Source organism: Poecilia mexicana, unplaced genomic scaffold, assembly GCF_051168715.1.
Source record: "Poecilia mexicana isolate PSO_F unplaced genomic scaffold, ASM5116871v1 scaffold_2, whole genome shotgun sequence".
In the NCBI taxonomy this organism is placed as follows: domain Eukaryota; kingdom Metazoa; phylum Chordata; class Actinopteri; order Cyprinodontiformes; family Poeciliidae; genus Poecilia; species Poecilia mexicana.
In genome coordinates, this window is record NW_028263371.1 from 1,260,159 (window position 1) to 1,267,008 (window position 6,850).

Genomic DNA, 6,850 nt, shown 5'->3' on the forward strand with positions numbered 1-6,850 from the left:
AAACAGGCATTTCAAAACGGATTGCAGTCAGTTAGATGAAAGGAGTCTTTACCTTGACTTTTTATTTTGTATACCATTTTAAATGGACTTGGAGTCTTCACCTCCGTTAATCTCAAAACAGATCTCAGATGTCTTTTTCCATTTCTCGGAATCTGGTTGGAAAAGTCATATGGAGGATTTAAAGCACGTCCTCTTATTAATTATATTATTAATAAGAGGACGTGCTTTAAATTGAATTAACTGGATCAGTGCGATGAAACACAAACAACAAGTTTCTCAGAGACATTCAAAGAACTGAGCTGCAAACAGGGTTACTCTGGGGGCAAAGCTAATCTTTTTGTTATTTTAAACTAAATTCATACTGAATTCACTTTGTCCCATCACAAATCCAGCAGAATAATATATATATATATATATATATATATATATATATATATATATATATATATATATATATATATCAGTACTGTCAATCGATTAAAAAATTTAATCATATTAATCACACACTGACGCTGTGATTAATCACGATGCCGAACTTTGTAAACTTGAAATTAAATGTGCATAAGTTGTGGTTCTTACAGGAATGGTGGACAAGTTGCACTCCAACCAATTAAAATCCAAGCTTTTTACAATACCTACATTCCAGGTAATGTATGCTCCTAATACTCAACAGCAACTAGGGAATAATTACTGTACTACAGCTCACAGATTCAATGATTCCAGGAAACAAAAGCCACACAAAGATGACAGTCCGTTGTACTGATTCTTTGCGTGATTGTAGTATTTTCCTGACCACCGATATTCCTGACTCATTTGACTTCAATGGCGCATGTGTGACTTAAATCACGTAATGTCCAGTCCAGTAATATATATATCCATCAATGCTGCTGGCGCTCTGTCCTTCTCTCGCACTTCCCGCTACTTAGCAGTTGGTGTCAGGTTACATTGTGTTGCATTCAATGTTGTCGGAAAAAAGAGTTTCATGCACTTAATGTCAGATTTGCCATAACTATTTATTGAATTCATTGTCGCTAGCTGGGGTGGCAACAGGGGTGGCAAGGCTCTCGTTTGGGGTGGCAACTGCCACCCCATGCCACCCCAGTAGATCCGCCCCTGGAAACGCCCTGCAATTTGTTTTCAAGATCAAACACCAATTGTCACCTTTATCTAAACAAAGTGAAAGCAGAGCTTCTCCTCTACTGGCCTGAACTCCTGCTGTTATATGGCCTTTCACAGATCAGTGTGAAAGCTGGAACTTCTCCTGATATTTTCCCACACAGACAAAGGGCAGTTCAAAAAGATCTTAGCAAACCATCTGCTGTAACTACAGGTAACATAAAGGTCAATAAGGCAGAATAAGTTATTAATCTGAAAACTATAATTACACTATTTCAATCAAGACATGTTGCTAAGTTTTAAAACTAGCATATTTTAAATTTATTTTCTTAACAACATGCACACTTGTTCAGGTCACAAGTGATGGATAAGATATAAGTCTAGTTCTTGGGTGTCTCACTCCTTTCCACCAGATAACCCATATCAACAAACTGCCACTTAACTACGTCTGCTGTGAACTGCTTCTTCTACTACGGGGAGTAGAAGTAAGCTGCTTGGAACTGGCAGGCCCATGCATGGAGAAAAAAAATATCCCCACTAATTTCTATTTTTTTTTTTTTTCTGCAATTTAAAAAAAAAAATCAAACGTATTTTGTCATACTTTTATTTTAAATCCTAGATTGCAGAACTAAAATGCTGGTTCTTAGGTCTAAGCCAGGCATCAGGAATCAAATGAAATGTGGTCAAAATGACCCCTTACAGGAGGGGCTTTGGACTACTGTATAATTGGACTTTCTAATGTTGTGTGTGTGTGTGGCATTGGTGATGTTCTCTCTACCTCACATCACATCTCCTCACAAATTTCTACACTTTTGCATCACAATGCAGGTTAGCTGTCATTTAGCTTCCAGCAACTACATTCATAGAACTTCAGAGGCTTTTTAAATAGTTCCGTTAGGTATACGTCTTGCACCCCAAATGCTTATTGCAATAATTAGATGATCCTGTCAGAGGCGTGACTCACAGCCTCACCTGGACCAATTCACGTTTTACTAAAGCAGACCTTTAGATTTCTCCTGGGAGTTGGCTACAAAGTGGGATCATTTCTGTGATCAGAATCAGGACATATGTTTTGGTTCAGTAAGTAGAGAAGCCACTGAAAGCAATGCCAGTTGTCTTCATGGCATTCAAACGTGAGCTGACATTTGGAGCCAGCACTGCATCTTGTGAAAATTCATTTTCCACACTTAAGGCGTCTTCATAGAGCAGCGCCAAAGCATGATTCATAAACATAAGGCCAACCTTATACAGCCAGCATTTGAGAAAGACTTAACATGTAGATTTAGGAATAAATGGAAGGACAGTGTTTTCAGAAGGTTCCATCCACTCCACAAACGCCATCTGCCACTCTACTCAAAGTAGAGTAAATCTCCACCCACACACAAACCTCACTTGTTTGTATACAGAAGGGTAACACTTCTTTGTTCTGCTCCTTGTGCTTCCTAGCTGCTGTTACCTCTCCTAGTATGAATGTTTGCCCTGATTGTACAGTGTTTTTATTCTTTATTCTATTTTTGTGTATTTAGTATTGTATCTTGAGTGTGAGTCTATTTGCTGTGATTACATGTCATTTTGCTGCTATGCACAGAACTGTCCCCACCATAGGACAATAAATTATATTTCTATTCTATGTTTGACTTTTAAGTAAATTGAATGGACACATCACTACACTTAACACTGTACGAGTAGTCCCAAGACCACTGTTCAGCTTGAAGCAAATCCCCCCTAGGCGAAAAAGTGGAATGCCCTTATAATTTTTTTCTGCAGTTCCAGTATGCAAAGTCCTGCCACAGGAGGGCCCCGGTGGGTTCGTCCGGCTTTGAAACCTCACCTTCAGGCCCAGGCAGGGTGTTCGTGGTGGTTCTCTCAGCAAGACGTCCAGTTTGTCTTAGTGGTCCTCCAACGATGTTCCAACCTTAAATGATGCCAACTAGTGATCCGGCAACGTTCCCAGGAAGCGTCCGGAAAACCAAAGTCTTTATGTTCCCAGTGAGTATGGTTGCAAAGCTGAAACTTAATGGGAATTGATGGAAGACCACCAACAGGAGTGAAGCCTGCAACTTAATTTGACCCAATACGTGAAACCTCACCTGATCCAGACATGGAAAAGATTGACACACTGAGTGGATCGGTGTGTCTCTACCCTTCGCTGAGAGGTGTGGGTAACCCACCGATCCCCCCTCGTGATAGGGATTAGAGATTGCAATTATTTCCCGTGAACAGTGATGGGATGTAACTGTACTTAAGGTTTCATCTATTCCACTTTACGTAGATTTAATTGTGGGTACTTTTGACTTTTACTCCATTACATTTTACAATAAATGTCTGTACTTTCTACTTAACTACATTTCTATAAAGCTTTGCATTACATGTTGCATCCAAGTCACATTGCGCTTTTTTGATTTGTTAGTCAGAAAGTAATCAATGACGAGAGGAATTGGTCCACTAAACCACTGTAGAGTGGGAAAGTAGCATTAGACCCTCCCCCAAGAAGAGCAAGGCGAGTACGCAGCTCCTGCAGAATCACTAAGCACCCAAAATGGAGTTCATGAAAGGTAGTCATCAGAAGACCTGCACCGTCCATGACCTTATTTAAAAGATTTATTTGAGTTAACCAGGTCAAAAAATTGACTCTGGGAGATTCCGGTGCCACCTTTGCCTCGACCAGAATATTGATTACTGCGGTTGGGGCACATGGACCACCTAGTCTCCTGATGTGAATCTCCCAGGTAAAGTTAAACTCAACATCCTGGTTATTGAATTAATGTTAGCACCATGTGAATAATCTCTATCTCATATTCGATAAATTAGAATAGGGGTTCCAATGAGGCTCGTTTGTCAGATTTTGAAAATTACTTAGGCAACATATTGTCAGAGGCAGCAGCTGAGTTTGATGATTTAATGAAAAAAGATGTAAAAAACACAGAAAACTACAAAAAAGCATGAACCAGGGTAAAGACACACAAAAAAATCAAAAATGCTTCCAAAGGCACAAGGGACTGACAGGAGTAGACGTGAGGATCTGACGAGTTGTGGGTGAGACTGATGAGCAACTTTTTCTTATGTTGATGTTGTTCCCAATATCATTAAAGTCACATTAATGGATTTATTTAGTTCATAGCTAATATAGTTCATATTACTGTTATTAAATGCATCAGAAAAATAGGCAGACAAAAATTTAGCAATGACATATCCTGAAAAGGTTTTGTTTTTACTAATGTTAAAAGTGTAAAACTGCAATTAATTTTTATCTACGTGAAAGGCTCCCCAGTCCCAGTGTGTATGCATACATTGTAGTGAAAGAAGAAAAAAAAAAAAGATCTCCATGCTGGTGAATACCTTGGGCAGACTGAAAATCAGACAAAGCTCCTTCCTCCTGCTGTGGACCAGAAGCAATCATCTCCCTGAAGACGGCACGCCTGTGGTGATGAGAAGCGCTATGTGGACGTCTGAATTTGGGAGCTCGGGCATCATAAGAATAAGAACATTGATGAATTTTGTTTTAAGTTTTGCGAAGCCCATGCATGTGTGTGAATATTTTATCCATTCTAGGAATCCATTGCAATCTTGCCATTTTCCCTGGAATCAGAGTGCGTGTGACCTTAAGAGCCCTATTCTAGAGCAGAAAGTAAAGCTTTTACTGCATCTGCATCTGAGGAAGAGGTCTGTAGAAATGTTACCTGTTCCCTTTTTCTGAGCAATGAGCAGGGCTGTCAGTGTGTCCTGGTCTATGACCTGCCCTTTCATGTGGGTTTTATCTCAGGGGCATTTGATGTTGTAAACTGGGTTATGCAATGTCACAGCCCCACCATCTTTCACTGTCACAGCAGCCACTACCTTTCAGCAACCCTAAAAGGATGGATCTGTTGTTCAGTGCTGGCCTGTCATTCCTCCCTGGGCTTGCCTCGAGCCTGTTTCGTTTAAAATGGTTTAGGTGGACTGTACTGTATATATGTGTGTGTCTTTTTTGTTTTTTTCCAGTTTACAGTGTGAGATACACAAGCAATTTTCACTGTTTGATAGATAGGGTGCAGTGAGGCGCTTCTGCCTTGATTCTAGGGTTTACTGGTGGTAATAATTTAGAACCTGGCTGTTAGCATGATACAAGCTTCTTGTCATTTTGAGATCATGATGAAGGTTGTATGGCAGACAGTGTGTTCTCTTGCTATATGAAGTCAAATGTGGAACACAGCACACACGTATTACTCATAGCTCATATTTCAGCATTCCTGAAAAAAAAAATGTTTTAAGTGTGTGTGTGTGTGTGTATGTTTATTGAAGAAGGGAAGAATCCTTTAAAACTTGCTCCCTGTAGGACACCCAACGTTAATTTTATTTTTAATGTTTGTTTTTTCTTTAGTTCTTAATGAGGCACAGGGGATTTTTGAATTGCAGCTGACTAGTTTTCAGTGAAGCGTCTTCACAGGCCTGGTGTAACAAAAGGACAAAGTGAACCACTGCTGGCAGAGACAATCTCTGAAGCAGAAAAGATGAGATTCATGCTGCCAAGAAGACCGAAGGACATTGTCCAATATTTGTAGTGTGTCTCAGGTGTCTCAAGACGGTTGTGAATGCAAACCAGAAAACGGGAAAATCACCAAAGTTTCTGCAGCACCAGACTCCAAAGAAAAAACTCATAATGAAAATGACTCTTCTGGAAAATAAATTAAAATACATCTAAGAATTAATTGCATGTTTTTTTTTTTTGTTGTTTTAAGCCGTAGCCTTCTAAATGTGAAGCTGTACATTTTTCTCAAAAATTTCAGACAATTTGTTTCGACTTGTTTTAGGTTCTTGTAATTTCTTGACATATTTCCAATGTGCTAAAAATGAACACATTTGTAGCAAAGTTTTATGCAGTTCTTTAAATCATCTATAATGTCATTCCTTCATTAAACCATTAAAAATATATTTGGATTGATGGTTTGATTGTTTCATGCATATTTGAGAAATTCTTGAATATTCCCTGGCAACCATTCAGGGGTGTCTAAGGGCTTCCTTTCCAAAGCGCCGCCTTTTTCCACAAAGTTCCCCCAAGGAGCTGCAGTTGAGCTTCCACCTCCCATAACACCCCTCCGCCTCTTTGCTCCTTCAGACTAGAGGCAGCAGTCATTACCACCTGGTGGAAAATGCACAGCTACTGAGCTCATCATATGAACTCCGTCTCAGTCCGACGCTGATAAGAATCACTCACTGAGGCTCTGAACGGTAAAGCATTGTTGTGATGACGTGCTCAAGGCGGAGTGTCGGAAATGTCATGACATGCGGAAATGGTGGTGAGGATGGACGCTGCTTGGACCCAGGTAGTGGTGCAAAAGTAAATAGATTAATGTTGTACACAAAACGTTCTCAAAGTCCAGGTAGCACAGGTGAGCAAGGAACTGGTAGCACTGGCAATGAACAAGACAGCAACATTCGACAAGAACCTGACGGGGAGCAGGTGACACAGACGGGGTTAAGGGAATAATCAGGGAAACGAGAGACAGCTGGAGACAGCCAAAGGGAAGACGAGAGGACACAGGAACTAAATTAACAAAACAACACATAAACCTAAATCCTTACAGAAAAGAGTAGGAGCTTAGAGACACAGAGGCCAATTTCAAAGTGTCAAATAACAAAGTCAAATTTCTGTTAAGCTGTTTTTGATATAGGCAGCATTTTTATAACAACTGCGGTTAATATAGTTACACTGTTATGCTCTGAAATGGCACCATGTGCCTGGAAAATACCTAAA